The 23269-nt window shown below is 47.0% G+C and overlaps 1 long non-coding RNA gene across 1 annotated transcript in view; it reads right to left on the bottom strand.

Annotated features, from left to right (window-relative positions):
- LOC135906516 (uncharacterized) overlaps window positions 1–23269 on the bottom strand; it is a 138873-nt gene that overhangs the window by 57941 nt on the left and 57663 nt on the right. The gene's annotated exons all lie outside the window — the stretch shown is intronic.

The raw sequence follows: 23269 nt of genomic DNA, 5'->3' as shown, positions 1-23269 counted from the left end.
CGGTCACGCATAAAACCGTGCGATGGTGTCGAAGCTGCGCTGACACCCCGGGACCACGGGGAGAATAAGACGAGCATCGGCAACCATGGCGCCGTAATTGGTTGCTCGAAGGTCGGCAGGCTGCTAACGTGCGAGGATCGTATTCGGTGAGCTCCGCACTTAGTCTCCTATTAGTTGCTAACCGCGGGGGAAGGAAAAATAAATTCACTGACGAGAACGATACTCCACAATGCGAAACTCGAGTGCATCTCTATACGTGTTTTAGTTTTGCCATATATTTGCCGGCGCGGGCAATCTGTCTCGTGCAGCACGTTGCAAACGGAGCGAAGTGTGGCGCGAGTGACACGTGGGCGCGATTCAAAGCAGCCGCCGCAGACAGACCTTCATTCACGCAGAGCTTTGTTCCCATATATGGTATCGGTGGCGTCATCGGAGAACAGACGACGCGCTAAAGCCCCTCAAATTTCCAAAAGTATAGCGCCATTCTTATATCTTTCCGCCAGCCCACTCTCCCCGACGTTTCCTCCTCCACGCCTCTTGTTGCCCCAACCTCCTCCGCTCCCCCATTGGCCAATCTGTGTCACGTGGAAGCAGGCGCCGCGCTTTTGTATATATATTTTTCTTTCTAGCGCGGAAGCAGGCGTAGCGCTTTTGTAAATGTTTTCTTTCCAGCGCGCTCTGACCGCCATTGTTGGCCCGGCGCGACGAAAGTACGCGCATACAGAATGAGTGCGTTAGCGGAACAAATCGAGTGTGTTAGGGCCGAGAACTTAATTGTGATGCCGTGCTGCTGCGCCTTCGGTTGCCGCAACCGACACAGCGACGTCAAAAGGCTTCTTTCTTCACCATCCGGCGAGCACAAGGCACGAAGAAGAAAAGTGTGGATGCATAAACTCGGGGCGTGCAGACTGCGAAGAAGTGGCAAAAAACGCACGGCTTTGTGAAGTGCCACGGCTCCTCACAACTTCTTCTTTTGAACCTAGTTCACGCCTGCCGCTTCGAAAAAGTGTATGTGTTCATGCTGTGCGTGCTTTTAGCGCGTTTAAGTTGACTTTTTTTTCGAATGTGCTCTCTTTGTTTCATGTAGTTTCATCTTGCGTCGAAAGTGTACGCATCTGCAGATAGCCTGTGACATAAAAGCGACTTTATTCATGCTATGTTTTGACCTCCACCAGAAGTTAGCACATTCTCGACGCTTTTGCAAGGTTCACTATGACTTACGGATGCAGTCGTTTCGCTTCGAATGTACGCCCGCATTTACTGATTTAGTTTGTGGTGATTAACGTTTTTAGCATCCCGAAGCGACTAAAGCTCTGATAGAGGTCGTAGTGGATGGCTCTGGATAACTTTATTTAGGTCGCCTGGGGATGTTTAACGCGCACTTTGATCGTAGCTATACGTGGGTGGATGAATTACTCATTTGCGTTTCGGAATTCTCGCGCGGGCGCGGTAACGCTGCGCCAGAAGTTAGCGCCTAGGCATGATTGTATTTGTTTATTAGATTTTATTTACTAGTTGTAGCAACGTGTCATTATTTCGTATTACTGATGGCGCCTCCAGGCCACCAAAGCGGCAACGGGAACACTTGTAATGTCACGTGCTCTCCAGAGGCCTCTGTTAGCCGTTACATGTGCCCTTTTGGAGCAGTAAAAACTTGTAAACAGTACTTGTAAAAAAAAAAACAATCTATCGTCGCAATTACGAAAGCACCCAGCGAGAGCCGCAACATACCGCGCCCGTGCGAGGAGAATTACGGAACACCAACGAGGAATCTCTGCGGCAACGAGAAAATGTGTGTTAGCGTGTCGAATTGAGAATAAAGGAATGCTGTGCAGAAGGCCAGGGGCCCGGCCGTCTGTCAACCACGTGTCAACGCACGCGTGTTAGCCGGCGTGTCAACGGCGTCTGAAACGCCAGCTGAAAAAAAAAATAAAGAAAGAAAAGGAAAAAAGAAAAAGTGAAGAAAAAATACGCTAAGAAACCAAACTAAGTGTTGTTGCCTATAGCTTGAAATTTAGCATAGCGAATAAACTCTAAAGCTCCCTTCGAATTGTTTATGGCTGTTGGTTGCAATGTCTTGAACTTATGGATAAGGTATGATTCGCTGTATTTTCTTTCTCGTTCAGAACGGAAATCTGACTGTAGGATGAAGAGTTGAAGTTCATCAAAGTTATGACCTGACATCCCCCGCCTTCCCCGTGTTTTCCCTTATTCTTGGGGGAGTAACAAAAGTTTGGGATAGTCGGATCTAAGGAAGCTTACCACCCTATTTTTCTGCATCCAAAAATTAGTTTTACCACGGCGGCCGCATTTTGGTGGGGGCAAAATGCAAAAACACCCGTGTACTTAGATAAAATATCCTTGAAGTACGGCTCCGCGATTTTATCTATATTTCCATCGTGCCATACATTCTGTCGTCGTGGTCGTTCGAGTCATTATCTTTGCCTTCGTCGCTGTCCTGTAAGCTGGCACTGTTGTACGTGACCTTTGACGGCCCTTTTGCAGAGTGTATGTCATTCTTATTGCCCTTTCTGTTTTACTACCTCACCATCGTTGTGTTCCTCTGAGGTGAGGGAACTTGTGTGCGAGGACGTATAGAAGTGAAGCGAGAAGTTCGAGGACGCCTTCAAGTGAAAAGTAAATGGTTGAGTAGTAAAAGAGACGACAAAAATATGAATAGGAACGAATCTCATATGACATCATGCGGTACCACTTGAAAAAAAAAAGAAAATCGGTACAGGCTCCTGAATTCACACTCGGCCTAACCAGCTGAAAGCTAGCTCTGAATCTGAGCATGATCCTTCTATTTCCATGGCAGGTTATTCCACGCAATCCATTTTGGCAAAAAAATCAAGTGACCAACTTCCAATATAAAACGTTCGCAGCCCCGCACCCTATTCTAGGGAAAGCGCAGTTCGCGCGCGCTTCCCTAACCGAGTTAGGGAAGACAAATGCGCACCGAAAGTGCGCCAAAGACTGACAGCATGAAAGTGACTTACGAACGCTGCTGTTGCGTCTATTCATTCATAAAACTTTTCGAGACCACTTTTAAAATGCACTCAGGCATTCGCCACCGGCCCTGACTGTAGTGCCGTTTCTAGAGTGATCGAATCACCGAACATTCTTTGTCACGAAGAAACGTTCCTTTTTTTTTCTTTTCCGGCTAGAGACATCCTTTCAAGGGCGAAAACGCAACTCGTGTCGTCGCTGGTGGACACACGAATCACCGTGGAATCCCTGAAGTGGAAAAGCCACGCACTTTGTGAGCCGCGTAACAACGTCGCTGGTGCGTAGCTGGGAGAAAATGCGTTGTTTCGAATAAAGCGCAAACAATACTAAGAAACTGGAAACAAAGAAAGCGCGACAAGACACTACCAGCTGTGTCAGGTCTGTTCTGGTCGCGGAGCAGATGCAGATGCAATTGTACCGACTCGACCACCCAGCTACGGCTTTGGGAGAAGATGCGCAATCTCTCGTTCATATTTTTTTAAAATTCTACTCTTTTTTTCATTCTTGGAATCGTCATCACTGGACTCAAAGCCGTAGGTCACTGACTGTTACCGTTCCACTCCTCTCGAGGTTTCGATACCCGCTTGCGTGAATCACATTATGATCGGAATTTTTTTCCCATGATTATATGGTGTTCATGAGATGTTGTCGCCTTTAACTGGCTCCGGCTACTCCTTTTCACATAGAGATATGAAACAAAGAATAAATCATGACAAAAATAGCGAAACAATAACAACACAAATTCCGTGAACATAAGTACACTAATTTCACGCTGTAACTGAAAGCAAACTCCAAATCATAAAAACAGAAAGTCTAGTCACGTAAGTACACTAACACCACACTAAAACTGAAAGTCAATTCAGTAATACAGCAGCATAGACTCCAGTCACATATGTGCATTAAATAAACACAAAGTCCGGTCACTTAGCTAGACTAAACTAAGGGCACATAAGAAATCACAGATTAAATTCTTATGAAGCTACAAAAAACCAGGCATTTATTTGACCACAGTCGGGTAAAAGAAAAACATAGAATGTACTACCACATTTAAACACTCTATTCAATACTTTCCGAGAATATTGCTCACTTCTAGGAATCTTTGAAGGGCCAGTAACGCTCATCTTTGCAATGAGTATGTTGGCCAAGGACCTAAGATCTTCCTGAGGCTGAAGCGCCTGAGATCTAATGCAACTAAATAAAGTGCTATGCATTGTCTGTGTGTGTCGTGTCGCGGACATTCTAGCAGAAGATGCTGTACATCTTCATCAGCGTGGCCACAAGTGCATTCCGCACTATAAGCTCTTTTAATTTTATGCAGAAAGTGTTTTGTGAACGCGGTACCGAGACGCAGACGGGGATTTAGCGTTTCAAAGTCTCTGGTTCTATTTAATGCGGACGCGATTTTAAACTGAAGTGATGGGTCAATGTGAACTAAATTTGAAGATCTCAAGTTCTGATCAAACCATGTCACTTTGCAACCACGGGCTGATATCTGTCTCAGTATCCGGCGCAATTCGCCTTCTGTTAGAGGGAGACAATTTCTGGCATTATTAACATTTACATGTAAAATCAACATTTAGGTGCTTAAGAAATAATTTCAGAAGGTCAAAGTCCGTCTAGATCCCTCAACGAAAGCGCGCATGGATTACCCCTCGACAGCTTAGAGACATACTACCCAATAAGGATTTCAATGGATAAATTGTTCATTGGAATTATGCACCAGAAAAAAAAAGCACCACAGTGTAACCCACAGTGGATCAATAACGCAGTGACGGGCACAACTTGTTCCCCGTTTAGACGTAACGGAAACTATGCTTTTCCAAAACGGACTTCCCCGGCTCAAATTTGAGCGTAAGCACTAAGTGAGCAATAATTGGGCCGGCCATATTTTTCATACGAGTGAAGAAATCGTAGGCAAGAACTTCCAATCCTAAGTACCTGCGCTTTTGTTGTTTGGCTTTGCCACACCGCTAGTCATATTGCGGCGATGCACGCTTTACAAACAAAATTCAAGCAAAGATAAGGATGGATGGGTACTGATTCTCCGAAAGTACTAGTGGTAATAATAATAATAATAATAATAATAATAATAATAATAATAATAATAATAATAATAATAATAATAATAATATAAAATAATAATAATAATACAACGGGAGTGTTCGTCTAGCAGCGCTGGTTCTAGGTTCGCAGCGGCAGGCTGAAACAATTCGGTGCTATGACGAAACGGGCAAGCAAGCGCTTCTCGCCGTCTTGTTTTTCACCATGCCCACTGCTCAGTGCCTCCGATACAATAATAATAATAAAGACGGCATCTAGCGAGATCAAAACGTGTGTTGAAGGAGAGAGCGGGCCAAAGGGAGCAGGAAATATGCACGAAACATTTTCACACGGCCAAATTCAGCCAAGGTGGACGCACAGCTTGTGGCACAGTGAGAAACGAATGACGCCTGCGAAATACAGTTAGTTTCGTCGCCAAAAAAACTAACTGTGCGGCAAGGCACTCCCACCTGCGTGGAACCTTTAAGCCAAGCGTAAGTGCGCCCAAGGGTCAAATGTCTCGTGCTAGTGGCCCCCAGGATGGTCATTATTGCTCCAGTATCGTTTCAGCGCACAGTTCCTGTGTGTTCAGGCCACTGAATCACATTTTAGCATTGTGCCGTTTTAGCTAGAAAAAAAATGAATAACTCGCGCCTACTTAAAAAGCTCATTCTTGCTCCTAGCTCTTTTACTTACTTTTTTTTTGCAGCTTCTGAATTTCTCTACCTTGGTTAAGAAATCAGACCGATTGTACTCTATTTACGGAAGTTTGGCATCGAGAATGTAAGTCTGTATCGATGATTTTAGTAAATAAATAATCCAAAAACCACTGATAGGCAAAAGCATCCCCTCATTTGCCAACACGTAGCAACAACAGCCAATTACGATAGCGAAATATATATTAAAGAAGACATGATTTTTTTTCCGGCAAGAAGGTGCACTGTCCACAATCACGCAGCCCTCGAACGCGGGTCTCCTGTGTTCGCCAAATGCCATCTACGATTTCCTAAGCGCGAAGCATCAGAGCTGCAGTACCCGAGGTTCGGACCTAATCACTTATTTTTCACGTGGTATTATTCTTATTTTTAAAGAAGTACATTATTTTACAAGATAGAAGCAAGATAGGGGAGAGGAGATGCGCTACATGCGTTGTTATTGCTCAGCTAAAGTTATGATAGAGTAAGAAAGAGAGAGAAAGGAAAAGGAGTAAGAATTCCTTATAAGCGCAACGCCCTAAGTTGAGAAAATTTTCAGTTTTTTTTATGGGGTATTACGTGCCAAAACCACGATTTGATTATAAGGCACGCCGTAGTGAGGGACTCAGAATTAATTGTGACCACCTTCGGTTCTTTAACGTGCACCCAATGAGACAGCCGTGGCCGGGATTCGATCCCGCGCCCTCGGGCTTAGTAGCGCTGCGCCACATCCACTACGCCACCACAACGCGTAGGAAAATTTCTAGAAAATTTCAAGTGTGCATTCAGACCCAATAATTCAGCAGACTCGAACAAGTTCTGTAGCTCTCCAGGCAACAAAATCTCGAGTCCACAAGATAACGACGCATGTGAGTTTTGATTTGTTCTTCTTTCTCTTTATTTCTTACTTTAACGTTGCAACCGCCTCCCGCGGTTTGCCTATTCTACCACAGTATGTCGCGCAAAAGAACAGCAGCCTAGGTTTCTCGGGCTTTTGGTTTGGCAATATCAGAAATTTCATTCAAAGAGAGAAAAAACAAACATAGAAAGTATGATCTCAGAGAAAGACACCTCATATGAAGAGAAATGCTGCGCGAACACGAAGTAGTGTATGCTAAATGCGACGCAGCGACGTCAATACATCGATTTCTCCATACGCTCTCGCATAACTCACTGCCTTTCGCTCGGAACACTCAGCACATTAAAAAAAAAAAAGAAAACCTACGCTTCGCCAGAAGGAATGGGGGTTGCCCATTTCACCTTAAATGGTCAGCCAGTTGTGCTCCGAAATTACGTCGTATCCGTCCCGAAGCCGGGTTGGAAACGTGTGGATCCGTAAAAGCCATGGCGAAACGCGCCTACCGAAAGAACAATGGTCAAAGTGATTTCTCTGCACTGGTTTCCCCTACCTACTGCCATTACAAAAAAAAAAAAAACTCCATTGTCTTTTGACGCAGGCAACCTTGCGGGAAAGGTTTTTGGCTACCGGCTCCGCTTGCGAAGCGACGCCCGGGCCCACACTTAACTCAATGTAAGAGGCCGTTTCCTCACGTTGAGAATATTGCACTGGGGTCTACTATGCGGGCTGAAAGCTGGCACTGCGCATGAGGTAAGCTGCGGCCCGTAATCTAGCTCCTGCGATTTATCGTCTTTTTATATCGCTGCAGACGAATGGCGAATTCAAAGGGCGTGCATGCGTGTGTGTGTGTATGAGAGAGAGAGAGTCTGTGTGTGTCCGCGTCCAGGAGGAAACGTAAGTAACGTAATTCTATGGCCGTTGCCTGCCAAGATCGCAGAGATATTAAACTAAGTTCGGCACATTAGCGGCTGAAATTATTTTCGAGGTCTCCGCTGAAGGCCGTTTCAGAGCCTCGGCCATAAATTTAGGGCAGCTAATAGTATGTGCCTTAATGTTCTTAAATGTCTCCGACTAGGAGCATACAGTAGTCCAACAAGAAAAGAAGTAAATGAAAGGTGCGATCAAACATTGTTCTGTCTAAAATTATCCGCAAGATGAACGCAGTTAACACTAGGTTCACAATTTACGTTCTCGAAGCGTCCTACGTTCACAATAGCCCGAGTGTATACAGGACCCCAACGACGAATCCGGCCAAATAAAAGAATATAATTGCAGTGAAACTCAGCAGAGCGAAACCGAAATTGAATAATTATTAACATACACTTTTCTTCAAAACGGCCCCTCGTGCAAATGCACAAGCTTCTCGGCGCGAGGTCGTTGATACGATACGCGATCACGATGGCTGCATTTCTGCTTGCGCAAAACGCAAAAAAAAGATAAAATTTTTTTTTGTGATTTCAAATCAAGGCTTCTTAGCATATTTGCCGTAAAGATCGCGAAAAGCTGTATTGTAGCGGGATGACAAATCAACGAAAAAAAAATATCTGAAATGTCTTTTATGATAGTGCAGTCTGAACCCCGCGGTGAGCTGAACCCCGAGGAGATGAGCCCCATGGAGATGCCACATACTAAGTATGTGGCACCGGGTTTTCGCTACGCCGGAGTTGACCGTTAAAGCGAAAGCCCCGCAATGACGGCCCTAGCTGTCATCTTCTCGCACAATATTATACAGACGTGCGTGGCGTCATAAACTTCGACAACTTCTAGATGAGTTTACGTCAATTACGTCACAGATACGGTCCATTAGAGAAAGTAAACTTGGAGCTTTTGTTATCTCTATTAACATGCATCTTCTCCGAGCCCAGAAACTTTCATTTTCTTTCTCTCTTTTTTGTTTGTTTGTTTGGGGCAGTCGAGCCTGCCTCGCCGTTCTCGTGGGAAAATCCCGGTGGTAGCGCAACAAAGGCAGTGTACATGCAAGGCTTGTAGAAGTTGTGTGTTGTGGAACCTATCACGCCATTCCCCTGGGTCGACCGCTGTGACGGCGCAATCTAAAATTATGTACCAGTGGGCCGACTAAGTATGTGGCACCGGGTTTTGATTTGCCTTAAATCTTATGTCGTGTCATCACAAATATCTGCCAATTATCACCGTCCTACCAATTATAAATACGAGCCCCCTTACAGCCTATAATCTCTACATAACCGTTCGCTACAATCTGCTGAAGAAATGCAGGGATTGGTTTCAAAGCAGATCCTGCCACTCGAGCATAATTCACCGCATCGCTTCAGTGTGCCTTGTGCGAAAAGAATAAGGGGGATTCGAGGGGCTCGGTTTTTTTTTTTTTTGTTAGCCCCGACCATACAAGGTAGCAGACAATGCAGCCAAAGAAAGCACAGATGAAATCAACTATGTCGATATGAAATGTAGACATATTAAGAATAAAAAAAAAATGAAAAGTGGCGATAAGACAACTTTCCGCAGATGGGAAGCGAGCCCACAACCATCGCATTCGGCCTGCTGTGCTTTACCAATCAAAGGCAAACTGCATCGATATTTTGGGCAGCATAACGTGCACGTTTCAGACAGCGTAAAAATGGTGCAGCCTCAGGGAAAAATTTTACGTTCGAAATGCCAGTAGACGTAACACGAAAGGCTCGCAAAAAGTAGATGTTTTTGAAATCCAAAATTAAATAAAATAAAGACGACGCCTTTGTCGCTCGACGGATGTGACGCATGACTCAGAACTTGGCATGACCTCCGACGAGATAGGTTATCGCCACGGCCTGAAAAATCCCGGAGGTGGCGTGCTAGGACATAACGTTATGTCAGCTAAGAGGTAAGTTCCCGCGTCGTCCACTTAGGTGCTATTAAAACACTACTAATGAAAGAAAACTAGGTCTTTACAAGCCGTGCAGGTTGGCCAAGATTACATCTGCGGTTATACAGTGAAATTTCGGCGCAATTGGGTCACGTCAATTTTACTGAGTATTTACGTGTTTGAACAAGATTAACCCAAGGAGTGTTAACCAGCGCCACCTGCGCGGCCATAGAGGCATTTCTTTCTGACTTTCGATCTGTGAGATATATACCGAAAAGCGCGGTACTCCCTCGGCTAAGCTCAAGACTGCTTCGGTAAGCGTCATTAACAATCGTTCTGAAGGCCAATGCTCTTTTCTAGAAGCAACGCGAGACGCGGGGTGAAAGACTGCTTGTCTCAATTGGAGAAAACAGAATCACGCAAACATATTGCTCCGCGAATAGCATCTATGAAGGTCAAAGCTCGCATGTAGGAACAATGTACAGTTGTATGGAGAGATTCGTGCCAAGAAACGCTGTACGTCGACGAACAATATATATATATATATATATATATATATATATATATATATATATATATATATATATATATATATCTCCAAGCTAGCATTTGAAAGCCGACGACATGGTGCTGCAACGCAGCGTAGATGGTGGCCGTCCCTCGGAACAGTTGGCGATGACCACGCTGGAACGTAGTAACAACTTCTTCTGCGTTGGCCGTGAGCCAGGATACAGACACTTAGCACTTCCGAAGGATGTCAGAACTTGCTCATAAAGTTTCGCTGTCTTGGATGTATCAGTTGTCAGACTGGCATATATCTGTGAAGACGTTGTGTGTGTGTGCGTGTGTGCTATTTTAGCTATCCTCTCCTTCTTTCGCCTTTAATACCCTTTACCCCAGCACAAGGCAATCAGCCAGTCTACACATTAGCCATCCTCCCTGTCTTTCCCTTTCTTCCTCTTCCCTGCCTCCTCCTCCAGAGAAAACGAGAGACACACTCAGCCCAGACTCGGTCATTTTCATTTCGCCTTTGCGTGTTTCCCCTTATCTGTGTGTCCCAGCTGCTCTGCGACGAAGAAGAAGAAGGAGAATGTATAACTCGAGCTCAGAGCTATAAGCCGTCCATTTTTTACTGCTATCGCAGCAGATCAGGAAGCGCGCCACTAAATGGGTAAGGTAAAATCGCATCCTCCGACGTAAGAGGAGGTCCGGAGAAAATAGTAAACGCTATTGTGTCTGTGCGTCTGTATAAGTGAGAGGGACCGGGGGCAGCGGCGCTCTTCCGAAATGACGAGTGGGCCCGCTACTGGAACTGGCGCAGCCGGAGAGACGCGCGTCTCCGATTCCCAACGGCCGAGAGCTCCTTGAGCCGAGGGCCCGATTCCAGGAGCGAGGCGGAGAGGAAGTGGGGGGGGGGGAGAGATATTAATCTGGCCGCTGCGTTGGTTGGACGGAGTCGCCGCTGGGAAGCTTCCCACTGGGGCGAGACGCCGACGCCGTCGACGACCCGAGTAAGAGGGGGCACTCCTTTCGTCCTTTGCCCCGTTTATATTGGAGCTGCTGGCGACGACTTTCCCTATATACTCCCCGGCGCAGGTATGTAGGAACTGGGGCATCCGCGGAACGCGAGAACGCTGATGGCGTCCCGCCGCTGTTCGCAATGCGTGGTGTGAGGTGTGTGTGTGTGTGTGTGTGTGTGTGTGTGTGTGTGTGTGTGTGTGTGTGTGTGTGTGTGTGTGTGTGTGCGTGTGTGCGTGTGCGTGTGTGTGTGTGTGCGCGCGCGTGTGTGTGTGTGTGTGTGTGTGTATTTGTACGTGCGCTTGCGCGCATTTACGTGCGTAAGCGCGAGTTCTCGGTGAAGTATGTCGCTTGCTACTGCGCGTCTGCGTGTGCGCGTGTATGTGCGTGTGCGCGTGTATGTGTGCCGTCTGCCAGTATGGGAGCGTCTGCAAGATGTGCCTGTTCGATCTTTGTGTGCACTGCGTGTCGCTTAAGCTGCCATGCCTAAATGTGCAGGTAATCGTGAGCAGCTACCTCATATCGTCGTAGGTAAGGTCGCCGGCAGCACAGCAGGATGTTGTTAGAGAGGAGCGGGAGCTCGGGGCAAGGGGGGGGGGGGGCGAGGAGGTATGTGGCACAATCACGCGTGCGCGCAAGGAAGGTATCCGACGCACGCCCGGCGCGTCCAGCGCATAGCGAACAAGAGCATGGCGTCCAGCGTCCAGCGAACAAGAGCATGGGAGGAGCCCAGCGGACGTCCTCGAAGACACATATATGAGCCTCCGGCGGGGCAGCGGTGCAAGTGGGCGCGTTTTCTGGCGAAACATCTCGGCACTGCGAGTGCTTTATGAGGAGGTAACTGAGCTGGGGAGGCCAACGAGGAAAGAAGATAGCTAGGTAGGTGCCACAGGAAATTGGCTCCTCTCTCGTTGCACTATTTGCTCAACGTTCTACGCGCCAAAAGCAAGCCGGCCCGTCGGTGTCCTTGGTCGGGGTTTGAGAGGCCGGCTAGACGAGTTCGCCGGGGAGCTCCTCCGGGACTCAGGCAGCTGGGAATGAAGGGAGAGGGGGAGCGATGGTGGAAGAGGGATCGGCCTGGTGTTGGCAGATGATGAAGGGTCAGACAGCGCTTAGTAAGCAGCGCGCGCGTTTCGACATGCAATAAAAATAGCGACGACTGCGCAAGCCCCCCCCCCCCCCCCCAACTGTGTACGTTCGAAGCCGTTACGCGACTCCTTTGGGCGCCTTGCTCGATCCACTATCGCAGTCGTCGATGTTGTCGCCCTTATATGCTACCGGGGAAAAGGAATGCGAGCGCGAGGCAGATAGGAAGCAGCGATGATCGTCGCACCGGCGGAAATGCGCCGTTTATATTGACGCGCCTGCTTGCAGCCTGCAAACGTTGTTCAGGGCTGTCGTGTAGGCTCTCACGCTTGGCCCGCTCGACTTGAGAGGGCAGTCACTTTAGGCGAGAGCGCATGTGTGCCGTACACCTGCTGTCTCGGGCAATTTCTTTTCGTCGCTACACAGAAAACTACACTAGACGGGGCACACGTCGTACGTTTACATTTCGTCCTTCACGATAAATACATATTTGTTCAGTAAACAAAAAAGCACCAAAGAAAGTCAAATGTGAAACCCCGAACTTCGAGTTGGAAATTAGTACGCATACGACATGCACTCTACGGACTCTCTCATATAGTGTTTGGTTTGTATGACCTTGCAGTTGTAATATAGGTCTACGGAAAATGTGCAAGCAAAATTACAGTAAATATTATCACTTCATGAGGGAACGAGGCAACGACAAAGGAAAAACTGATTAAAGAAACATTGTTATTAAGCAAACATTAGCACGCAAAACAAGAAATAAAGAAAAAGGACTGACTTGGCGGCAACCATCGTGACAAGCACAATAGCTGTCAGCGAATCAGAACAAAAGCGTCTCTCGTTCGGCCACGTTATCTACGCATGACGCAGAAGCTTCTCGATGACTGGCTCATAGCATCGCGAATATTCGTAAATGAGCGCGAAGCATGGAGCTGAAGAGGCACTATGCTAGGGAGATAACAGCGCAGCTTCTAGAACCATGCATCTACGCAGCTAATGCAAGAACGCGCGTTACGAAATACAGGAAGGTGTGAGACGCTGCGTCAACAGCGATAACAAAACAAGGTAAAGCAATCACATCACGCGGCAATATGTTGCCAGAAAAAAGCTTAGTTTAGCAATAGCCGATCTATTGTTTAATGCAATGTAGAAACATATAGCACTAAACTCTTAATGGGCTAATTTTGTCGTTACGGCCGCAGGTTCCCGATGAAAAAAAAATGAATCATTACAGGGACAACATGTTGTCAATGTCCACAGACGGTCTTAATCTATTCCAGCCGGGACTCAAAGTTGTCGAGGAGATACGTACCGTCTTATCGACAGCGGAGATGGAGAATCGTCAATAAGCAGTCCGCGTAGAGTTTTTGCCTACACCGTCACGTATGCACAGTTGTCTATACGATCTTCACAGACCACCTTCTGAATCAACTCATGCGCAGTGACGCTACTATAGTTGATGGCCTCTTGTCTGCCTCGTCCATTGAGTGAGTATATCTCGCAGTGTACCTGAACCATGAGACGGTCTAGCGAGGCCGATGCAATAGCGCGCTGAAAGAAGGATTCTTGGTCTAGACGTAAATAAACATACAGGGCAATCGCGAATGCCAGGAACTAATAGCGCACAAAGGCACACGGAGACAAGAGGGTTACTGCACAGTCTGCGAGTGAGTCGATGTCGTGATTGCAAAGGCAACAACGACGCCGAACTGAGAAAACACACTTGTTAGACCCAGTTTACTCTGCTTCCGTCTCAGCTTGCTTCATTTTTTTTCTGTAAATTTTCATTTTGTTTTACTACGCTCTGTGTTTGTTTAGCTAGTATGAAGGAAACGAGGAACAGAGACGTTAACCGGATTTGTTCCGTGTTTGCCACTCTAACTATTGGAAAGGCGAAAGGCAACGCAAAGAACCATACAAAAAAAAAGGAAAAGAAAATGGCTGAGGATAAATGCGCGAGCATTGACACCTCTCAAAAAATTTCTTTAGACCACTTATTGGAAGTCGTCGAAGCATTCGCGTGAGATATTGTCACGACGTGAAAAAAAACAGGACGTAGGATCAGTATGTGACAAACAAAGCCAGCGCTGTTTCCAGAGACTACAAGAGCTGAGGCGCCAACTTCGTCTTCTTTCAATAGGAGCGTGGTCGCTGCTCGTGTTCCTCAATTCGTTTTCTCCTGTTCTTTTGCTATCCTTTACTCGTGACATGAGCCTCTCTTCCTAGAAAGCATCGTCCCGATCCTTTATCGTCACGGCAACAGGATCGGGACACGCTTTCGATGCAGTGAATCCACTCGGACAAATAGGGCTTCATTCGGACCACGTGGACAACTTCCGGTAGATGCTGTCGACGCCTTGAGCAATGCGGACTATCGGGGGCAACCGCGTAGTTGACATCAGTGAGCAACCGAAGAAATGTATGCGGCCCGAAGTAGCGCCTAAACAGTGTCTCTGAAAGGCCGCGACGGCGAATGGGAGCCCAAACCCAAACTCTCGCTCTGGGCTCGTAGGAGATTGGTCGGTGACGAAGACTATAGCGTCTCGAGCCGTAATCCTGCTGCCTATGAATACGTATGCGAGCAAGTTGTCGCGCTTCTTCAGCATCCGTTTCGATGTCATCGCATTCATGAGGTACCATCGCATCTGGCATAGTTGTGACTTCACGACCATGCAGGAGACGGAACCATGTATGCGAAGGTGACATACGGAAAGATTTCATCCCAGTTCTTGTACTCCACATCTACGTACATGGAGAACATATCCGCGAGTGTCTTCTTATTCAGGCGTTCTCTCAGTCCGTTCGTTTGCGGATGGTACGCCGTTGTTCGCCGGTGAGCTGTGCCACTAAGTCTTAATACTTTGTCCGATAGCTCGGCTGCAAATGCACTTTTCCTGTCAATTATTGGTACTGCTGCAGCGCCATGCCTCGGTACAACATTCCCTATAAAAAAAAGTCGGGCAGCTTCACTCCGTGACAATATGCAGATTGTTAATGTGAAGACAGCTTGGCTTGTGGCCTTACATTTTGGGGACACAATGCCTGTAGAGAGAGAGAGAGAGAGAGAGAGAGAGAGAGAGAGAGAGAAAGTTTAATGGAAGCTCAAGATGTCAGCCCTGCCATATGCAGGGCTCGCCACTTCACATAAAGTGTTTGATTTGGCCTGACGCGAAGACGAAAAATCAGACAAAAAAAGAAAAATAAATAAAAAAAGAAGCAAGCAAGTGTAATCCAGAGGAGAAAGCGGTCAATGAATCTGCGTAAGCCCTGACTGGAGTAAGCATAACAGCTGGGCATTCGTAGCTTGGATTACGTTCTCACTTCTGCCTCAAGGCCCCGAGAAATCGCTAGTACGTATTTGTGCTCGCGTATCGAGTGAAGTGCTTGCTGGTAATTGCGCGGTGGTGTAGGTGCGGTACGGACATAGCACGTGCTCAATATCACCGAGTAATTCGTCGTCGATATGTCTCCAGAATTTCTTCAAACGACCCTTTTGGAAGTCTGTGCATCGCAAGAGTGAAGGAAAAGCCCATGCTCAAGAAGGATCTTGTTTTTACTCTCCTGACATTCGGTTGAGTTTATGAGGCAACCCCGCCGCGGTAGCTTGGAAGCTGCAGCGTCGCACTGCCGAGCTCGAGGTCGAGGGTTCAAACCCGGGCGCGGCGACTGCCTGGCGATTGGGGCCAACTGCGAAGACGCTCGAGCACTTAGATTTAGGGGCAGTTTAAGGAACCTTAGTTAATGACAGGTTAATGACATCTTAGTTGAACAGGAACAGGAAACAACAGGAAAGGTTAATGACATCTTAGTTGAAATCAAGAAAAAGAAATGGGCATGGGCAGGACATGTAATGAGGAGGGAAGATAACCGATGGTCATTAACGGTTACCGACTGGATCCCAAGGGAAGGGAAGCGTAGCAGGGGGCGCAGAAAGTTAGGTGGGCGGATGAGATTAAGAAGTTTGCAGGCACGGCATGGCCACAATTAGTACATTACCGGGGTTGTTGGAGAAGTATGGGAGAGGCCTTTGCCCTGCAGTGGGCGTAGCCAGGCTGATGATGATGATGATGATGATGATGATGATGATGATGATGGAACCCCGGTGGAACGCGATAGCATTCAAAGATCACTGATCGTTTGTCACGTTTGCCGGCAACCGTAGCATTCTTGCGCATGCGCGGAGGCGAGCGCGATGGTGTAGCTGCAAGGAGGAATCGAGCGGTCCGCGCCGGTCTATGAATGGTAGAAACGCTGGAAAAGGAGTTTGTGTTTGAGTTCCCGCGTAACAGAATAATGGCTTCCGATATATTCAAATTAAACTCCGACGCTACCAAGTCTGTAGGTTGTGCTTAGGTAGTACTTTACAATTTGTTCCTGACGCATATTATTTTAAGAAATTCAATTAGTTCAATAACGCCTCTGCGCCGCGCGGACGGCCTACGCGATTGTTTCTGCATGACTTTTCGCGATGCGACGTCCGACGAAGACAACGGATTTGCTGAGACACGGGGCCCTTAACGCTACCGCGTTAATAATCGGGAGTCTTCTACTGCAAGTGAAATCTCACAGTTTAATGTGTCTTTTCCTTTCAGCTTATGCGACCAAACGTACAAGCCTACAGAAATACAAATCGCTCAAATAAAGTGTGAAGCCGACAGCAAGACAAAGCATTGATTCACTTTTATTAGGATCGAGAGCAATAACCACGCAATACGCGACGTGGTGGCGTAGACCGGTCTCGGCTTAGGTCGTCTAGGGCTAGGCAATCGTAATACCGAACGTTTCTGGAGAGTCAGACCTAACACTTCCGGCTAATAATCTTCCCGTCTATACTCCGGCGCGCGAGAATACACATAGCGCCACGTTGTTTACAGTTACGACAGAGATGAGACGGGGCGGACGGCGAGCAGAAGTTGGACGCAGAGGCAAAGAAAGCAAGCCGTGTAGAAGGAGAAACGCTTTTTTTCTATATACATACGGAGGGCGCTGGAGTTATTTGTCCTCGGGTGACCTGCATCGTCAGACATATGAAGCCATTCCGTCCAGCCGATCTTTCGTTGCAGCATATAGCGACTAGGTAGAGCAGTCAATAAAAGAGCGGCATGCGGAAGTCTCAGTTTTTTTTTTCTTCATAGATCCACTTATGACGAGATAGGCGTTTCGCGAACGGTTTCCCATATAAGCGAGGACTATTTCGACTAATTAGATTATTTTGAAAGCTCTACCGAGCATTACAACATTAAAAAAATGGCTGTGGCTTAGGTAAGGTTAAGCCCAGGATGCGAAGCATACTAGCCTTTATTTTAGTTGTTGAACCACTGTTTAGCCTGGTGAACTGCTGTTGCTTGGCTATATTTGGTTCGGCTAGATGAAGAAACAACTCATGCATTACTTCTTCGCCTTCAAGAGTGGAACGCGACAGCGTTCCCGTCGACCCGCCAAGGGGTGTAAGACAATGGGCTACAGGGCAGCGACTACGCGCCCCGCATTGGACGCGGTGAGCGTCGAGCAAAGCAGCGTTCGGCGCGGCAACGAAATGTGCGCCTGAGCAAGAGACGCACGCCTTAGAAACAGCGCGTTTCTAAGGCAACACCGCATTCACTAGAGGCGCTTTTGTACCGCTTTGAAGCGTTGTGCTCGTGGCTCAGTGGTAGCGTCTCCGTCCCACACTCCGGAGACCCTGGTTCGATTCCCACCCAGCCCGTCTTGCAAGAGTTGAGCCAAAGCCACTTCTCCTCTGTCGTGACGTCACGGTGTCACGTGATTTCATGGTCACCGCCGCGCCTGAGGAGCTGGGTTGAGCCCTCGTAATATGCTTCGCATAAAAACAAAACTAAATCATCAAGTCTACAGATTCGCCAATAGGAAAAAGAAGCAAGATATTACTGCCGTCAAATGCATCAAGCACGACGTTTAAATCAAAGAACAAAGTCGGTATAATATCTACATCACCGTCTGAAATACATCACCAAACCGTGCAAAGCACGTTTTCAAAACTCAGGTAAACAGTGTAATGATTTCTCGTGAATATTTTTTTAACTTGACGCGTCACGTATGTCCTCTTCGTACGTAGCACAGCACCGCGATCGCGGTTGTGATTGCGATCTTCCAATCATAAACTAGGTGCTTCATCTTCTTGCAAAGTTTACCGACCTTCAGCAGTCTCAGTTTACACGATGAGGCTTTTCAATATTTAGTTATTTGTTTCGGTGAAAACCTTCGTGTTGATGCGAAAGCGTAAGATGGCTCGTTGAGCGAAAAAAGCCGGCGTCTCTCATCTGTAGCAGCAAAACGGCAGGTGAATTCCCATTGGCTGCAACGCACGTCCCGAACGCGCCTGGACGGAGTTCCCATTGGCTGCGATTCCACGGCATGGGCGCGCCTGCTTCAAGCACGAGCCAACTAGCCCAAGCAAGAGTTTTACTTGCGCCTCGACGGAGCAGAGCAGGCGAAAAGGAACACCTGACGCCCCGATAGCACGCCAGGTGTGCCGAGTACCTGTCACTGGATGACAGTGGCGTCAGCCTCGCTCTCTATCTCGGAAGCCGGTGTTTTCCGAGCATTCGTACAAGCGCCCGTCTGCGTTCTAACTGTGCCTCGGTAAGGTCAAACAAGAGCGTGCCAGGCATATCGACGCACTCGCTTGCCCTCGAAGAGTTTATAACTGGAAGGACCGCTGAGCGGCATCCAAGTGGACATAAATGCTTTCGTATTCACACTCAAAAGAAGTGCTTAGGTGTCCTCGATTTTTTTTTTTTTAAGGCGAAAGCATTCTTTGGCGAGTACCCCAGGAAAAATCTCTCTGTCACGCGAAAAGTGTAATGCCTGGTATCTGCATAAAAATGCCTAATATACGAAGTTAAGACATTCAATGTTTATATTAGCGTAAATGTAGATGTTTGGTAGCTTTATAAGCTGTAAGGAACAATCGAACCAGGCAAAAATTTAATCAGAGGAAAAGCCGTTCTCGTCAGGCGACCTTGAAAGCTTACTTTTCCGCATTATGGGTATGTGTGCAGAGAAGCCTGCTGTGGGTCTGCTGAGTATAATAATAATACCCCCGTCGTCACGTCAAGGTCATAGCAATAAAGGAAAATAACAGCCATGGTGAAACCGGTTGTGACGGCGTTCCAGCTCAGTTGAAGCGACCGCTTTGAAGGAGTCGTGCAGCTTCCTGGGAACTAATCTTCACACCATTCAGTGCACGGATTTCATTTCTCTGGCACCAGAAAATATATGAGTAGACATGCATAAACTAGGAAAAGCAAGTAAGTAAAAACGAAGCAACAGCGGAGCTCAAGAATGTTTACGCATTAGTAGACAATTCGCAGAATTCCTGTAGTACATTTCTTCCTTCTAATTCTTCATGCCCTCTCTCCCCCGTGCAGGGCAACCAACCCTAAGACCACCGGGTTAATCTCCCTTCCTTACTTGCTTTCTTTATCTCTCTCTCTCTATTGAAGGGTACCTCACCAGGTCTGGCCATTTTGAGCTTACAAGCACAGTCCATACAATGCGTGCTAACCATTGCGTATGCTTATTACATCCCTCTGCGCCGCAGAAAGAGCTTAAATTTCAAACCAAACGCAGTTTGCCTTTCTCGCGGGCGCCGCGGTCCCAGAACGATAGTCGACGTCAATCGCACAAGTGCGCCTACGTACATGGCAGTGCTGTGACGTCACTGACATTGGCTATTAACAAACCAATTTGACTCCGAGAATTATTCAATGCAACATTAGTTACTTGTTTACTCTGTTACTTTATTAGCAAAAAAAAGTTGAGAAACATAAAACACACAAGCTCAACGTCTGTGATGTTTTTTTGTTTTACTTCGTGCCGTAGCAGGCGAGATGTACTTCCGTTTCGTCTGCTTGTTCCCACGTCGTGCGGTTGCGAGCGCAGAGAACGAAACTATGTCATTTTCTACCGCATTCCAGAACCGCGATCATGCTCTTTCATCCTCTCGCATCTGCCTGAATGATCGTGAGTGTGGCACTGACATATACTACTAATCAGGTTTCCTCGTGTGGAGCGCGAAACACGCAACAGCTCGCGCGCGAGACATTCACCGGAAGTGTGCCACTCAGCAAAAATGTAAGAGAGAAAAAAAAAGAAGGCGTATCTGTCGCGCGATCCCCCGGCTCCGGTATGGGAGAACGCTGGAGACAAATTTCGCTTGCGGTGGTTAGACGGGACGAATGGAGAAAGTGTCTATATTGGCGGTGACGCTCGCCTCCTGAAATCATGGGTTCGCGGCACTTCAAATATTTGTACCTCGGCTATTAAAAACTAATTTTGGAAAATTCCTGCCATAGGACACCCCTTAGAGGGCACGTAACAACTTCCAGCGCATAAGAAAATTTGTTATGTGACTTGGTGCGGGCCCCTTTAATGAAAGCAATAACATTACCTTCCGTCGTTTCATAAGTTATTCAAAGGGGAACATTTCTCCGTTTCAAAAGCATTTGACTAGGAAAATCGATGTGTGTTCTGAACTAAAGCTCTTTTCCAAGTTTGGAAACACGCCACCAGCCTCTTTCTCTATTGAAGCAACAACAACAGAAATAATAAACCAATGGCAGATCCACTATGAACGTTTACTGTTTATTACAAGACTTTGTTTTCTAAAGCATCCTGTTTTTTTTTACGTAAATGGCGTACGAAAGTACGCGAGGCCTCCTTAAGAAACAGAGCGGTTCCGAACAATGTCCGAAACGACCCACCTCTGACTTGAAAGAACCTAAGAATTTCAAATGTTCCATTGGAGTGCGTCGGCGTCGAAGTAAACACGGTAGTTTATTGTAAACAATGCGCATCGCATGGGTCGTCTTTATCGACGCATCCCTGAGATAATGCAAAGACGCGAAACGCGAGATAAACCGGAACTGCGGTCCTGCTTTACAAGTGATCCCTTGTCCGCTCATGTCGTCGTCACGTGTATACCCTCGACATCTCGGTCGCTTGCGTCACGTTTACCGTTGGATCATTTTCGCATATCGCGTACGCCGATTTGCTCGGCGTGAGACTCGATACGTTTCTCCCGTATACTTCGCGGGAAGATTCCAATTTCGAAATGGACCTGCGCAGCTTCACAGACACAACCTGGCGTCAAGTGGCCTGTCAAATTCCTGGACGCTTTCCACTAAATTTTCTGTCGAAACGGTCGGGTCAGTTTTCAGCTGAGCTTTCGTGGCGGACGTGGAGGCTCAAAGAACAAGGAAGCGATGCCAGGGTTGCCATCATCATGTGATCAGGACACAACAACAACAACAACAACAACAACAACAACAACAACAACAACAACGTTTCCGAGGTCTTCATTAGCAACGGTGCTGTCCCTGGCGACTTCTAAGCCGACAGCCATCTCATGGACTGCCTCTGAGTTCCAGGTCAGCGTTATGCATTACATTTGCGAAGTTTATGTGCAAGATTTGACATGGGACTCTCCCAGTGTGACGTGACGACCGCATCAAAACAAAAATAAATTTCCGGTGATGATTTCCGCAATGACACTATACTTTGCGTGTTTGTGACATGTGTGATAGTGTGTACATTGTTTGTTTTAATATTTGGTTATAAGCCTTTGTTTGTAACCTTGTTTTCTCTATGTTCTTTTATTGCCTAAATAGAGTTTAGCATTACGGGAAAGCCGATTCTCATTAGGCCTACGTTTTGGCGCAAGCCAATTTACTTCACCAAATTTTAGGTCACGTAAGAAAGTCTTCATTTCAGATGGTATACACAACAGTCCCCGTGCAAAATATTGTGCTTGGATTAACGTGTGGATGCGTCATGAAAGTCTCGCGAAATGGGATGTTTTTGATTTCGAAAGTGGTTGGGGGAAAACACGCCGCCGTTAGCGCTCCTGGTAAGTGACTCATGACTCAGATTGCACGAATCCTCTACATGACCTCTGAGATAAGGGGCACCGGCTGCGGCTGCACGCGGCGCGCTGTAAAATCTCGGAGGCGACGTGCTGGAACTTAGAGCCGCTAGCAACCAGATGCACGCATCGTCTGTTTAGGCGCTATTAGAAGGCTGCAAACAAAAAAATTAGACAATTACCAGCCCTGCCGCTATGCCACGATTACTTCAGTAGTACATGCCACTCATTTATTACCAATTTAGCCAAAATTGTTGCAGTTAGCCTTTTTCAAGAAATACAGTAATAATAGTTCTCAGCGCAGGCATCGCGTTTGGCCTCGAGGTGCTAGCAATAGAACTGCCAAACATCAAAGAAGACCTTTCTTGTCAGGCGAACATATGAACCTACTCACGACAAACCTCGCGACAAGCTTTTCAACACATAACATGTATCATCGCGAAAGTAAGAATGATACAACTGAAATAGCGAAATACGGAATAACACCCATCATACCAGCGTACTTGCACGCCACTTCATGAAGCGGCAACCTCAATTTTGAAGAAATTTCTATGCTTTTTCATACATCACGCCTCCTCAACCCTTAAATTTACGATTGGAAAGAGCGCCCTTTTGGGTGACTAAAAAACAAACAGCGAGGAACAGAGCGAAGAGTGTCGAGGGACTGAGACTTGTTTGAAACGCATGTTTGCGCAAAATCAGGGTATTTAACAAAAATACTGTCATGAGGTCTGCTCTGGGAAAACTACCATGAGCACTGCTATGAATGGTTTTCCACATGTGGGTGAAACGTTCCACCCCCTCCACCAAAGCACCACTTCATGCATTCACTTAAGTACTCCGCATTTCAGATGAACTCTGAAATATTTAGAAATACAGTTATGCGCACTGGCTGGAGCGGCAAACACAATTGCGCGGACAGCAGCCCTGCATTTTCCTGCCAACGGACTTTGACTATCACATCATTATCCATAACTTCTGCGGAAGAGCCCCCCGAATTTCGCGGGCGCGTTATTTCATATATTCTTCGCGACAATCTCAGTTTTATCGTGGTAAATATGAGCAGGAAAAAAAAAGACGTTCCCTTTTTCCTGCTGTTCGGTTTTTACTGCCGTTTCATTCAACGGCGACTTTTCTACAATCCCCGCTCGCCAGCTTCGCCTTCGTTCATATAATATTTACGCTTTCCAGACAGCGGCTTTTCCGCTTATTCCTGGAAAACGCCATTTCCTACCACGGAGTTTATTCAGCCTTTTCGCGGCCACCGACCCTTTCACGATCGTCAACAATACGCCGACCGCCACCATCCGGTCGGTCTTTGAAAACAGCTTCCCAGAATGTTTCTCAATGCAACC

The sequence above is a fragment of the Dermacentor albipictus genome, chromosome 9, assembly GCF_038994185.2.
Source record: "Dermacentor albipictus isolate Rhodes 1998 colony chromosome 9, USDA_Dalb.pri_finalv2, whole genome shotgun sequence".
Classification (NCBI taxonomy): Eukaryota; Metazoa; Arthropoda; class Arachnida; order Ixodida; family Ixodidae; genus Dermacentor; species Dermacentor albipictus.
Note: the sequence above shows the minus strand (reverse complement) of the source record. Positions and strands in the feature narration are given on the sequence as shown.